Here is a 2,550-nt window from a genome sequence, read left to right as displayed (position 1 = left end):
ATATACATATATATTTATTTATTCATCTTATGTACGTTTCGGTATATCTAAGTTAATTCATTATAGTAGGATTTGCGCTCATGCTGGAGCACTCACTCGTTAAAGGATATATATTCTATATTTCACTGATATTTTCTTTTCGTTATTAACGCTGACGCAGGAACGAAGACGTTGTCCCTGGATTAGCATGTCACATTCCCTCCGATAACGTCTTACTATCAAAGCAATTAATATTTGGGTGGATTAATAATGGATCTCCAACCTTTTCATCTGTCCACCTGTGAACAGTTCGTTGTTGTTCCTGTTGTTTGACTCTGTCAGTGCTGATCCAGTACACTTATAATCAAATGCTCTCCAACCGTGACCATCCAGTCATTATGTTATCCATACTTGATGACATTTCGCTTGTATCTTTCCAGGTGTCATTTGATGTTTTATTAACGACGGGTGTGTTCCGATGCTGGTTTCAAGTAAAATTCGGTTGCTATTTCTGGCAAATCGATGGACTAATTAGTGTCATACTAACCATGGTTATGGTATGATGCAATACTCTCTCTCTCTCTCACACACACACACACAATCATATATGTACAGGCATCAATGCATATATGCGTATATATATATATGTGTATATGTATGTGTGTGTGTATAAATATATATCCATACATGTACATACATACATACATATATATATATATATATATATATATATATATATATATATATATATATATATATATATATATATACATGTATGTGTATATCTATATAAACATAGTATATTTATTTACATTACTACATGTGTGTGTGTGTGTGTGTGTCAGAGTGTGGGCATGTGTATTGCTGTGTTATATATGTGTGTATGTATATATATGTACGTATATATACATACATACATACATACATACATAAATACATAGATACATGCATACATAAATCCGTACGTACGTACATCCTTGCATATACACATGAATGTATATGTATACTATTGGATTATATATGTGGAAAGTTCTCAACATTCCATATGTAGTGTATGCCACTCTACCACAACCAAAAACAGCCAGCTATCGTCTGCAGCCTACAATAAAAGCAGGGAGTGTATATAATAATATATAGACTATAGGGCCTCCTGCTGTAATTTGATATTACAACACCTCCTACTGAATATGTGGGACAGAAACTTCGAAAAATGATTTAAAACTTTAAACAGGGAAACACATCTTTCTGTCTATAGAACGTTGTTACTACATGAAGTGACAGACGTATTACACACACACACACACACACACACACACATATATATATATATATATATATATATATATATACCAACTTTGAGAACGTGGTTATGGTTAATTAAATTAAACAGTAGGGTAAAAAGTTTGATATTAATTAATATCAATTTAATATCAGGAAACAAGCACATAAAAAGAATATATATATATATATATATATGCATGTGTGTGTACATATATATATATAATGATAATAATATTATTTTATAAGCTTAAAGCTTATAAGCGATCATCGTGCATTGACTAAGTCTAATAATATCTAATAATGTCTAATAATAGTCCAAAAATCTAATAGTCTAATACTGTCATTATAATCTAACAATAATCTAATAATAGTCACATAGTCTAATAATGGGACATATAAGCCCTCGACGCAAAAAAGGACAGTTTGCTGTACTATGTATGTATGTATGTACGTATGTATAACATCATAAGTTGCAATGATAGCATGGTGTATATTATAGTTACCATTCATGTAGAACTATGGAGAATCTGTGTAGTATTCTGCAAATTAAGTGAAAACATCTCTATAGTTTTAAGAACCATAACGTTCTTGTAGAATTTTACAAGTCTTTTGCGTAGAATCATAAGAAATGCGTGTGGAATTATTGACAGTTTGCGCAAAATCACAAAAACTATGTGTAGAATCACATAGATTTTGGGTGGAATGAAATGGTTAATTTCCATAAAGTTTTCTTAATTATCTAACTGTCCCACTTACAGTAGGAGAATGCGTGCCAATAACGCAGTAAAGGAATTTTGTTCTCAAGTCATATATATGTTTATGTGTTTGTATACATACATACATGTATATATATACATATATATATATATATTTATGTATTTGTATATATATATATATATATATATGTATGTATACATACATATATATATATACATGTATATATATACATACATCGTTTTTTGAACTGATTGTATACATACATATACATATTATATATAGATATATATAATGTACACATGCATACATGCATATATATATACACACATACACGAACACACAAGAGTTAACAAGTGAAACAGAGATAGACAGAAACAAGAAAATGCCCCTGGTATTTGAATACTATACAAATATGTTTTTAAAAAGACTTTTCATTTAAATTTGCCAAAATTTAATTTTGCCAAAATTTGTTATCCATATTTACTGTTGAAAAGATCTCAAGGATCTAAACCGGTACTGAAATGTTTTTTATAAATGTATTTTAGCATTTTCTACTTTGTCTTTTTTCCATAT

The 2,550-nt window shown here is 29.5% G+C and overlaps 1 protein-coding gene across 2 annotated transcripts in view; it reads left to right on the top strand.

The window, feature by feature from the left end:
* Positions 1–2,550, top strand: part of LOC106877372 (acetylcholine receptor subunit alpha-like 1) — a 56,139-nt gene that overhangs the window by 9,342 nt on the left and 44,247 nt on the right. The window lies entirely within an intron of this gene.

This window comes from Octopus bimaculoides, chromosome 12, assembly GCF_001194135.2.
Source record: "Octopus bimaculoides isolate UCB-OBI-ISO-001 chromosome 12, ASM119413v2, whole genome shotgun sequence".
Classification (NCBI taxonomy): Eukaryota; Metazoa; Mollusca; class Cephalopoda; order Octopoda; family Octopodidae; genus Octopus; species Octopus bimaculoides.
Note: the sequence above shows the minus strand (reverse complement) of the source record. Positions and strands in the feature narration are given on the sequence as shown.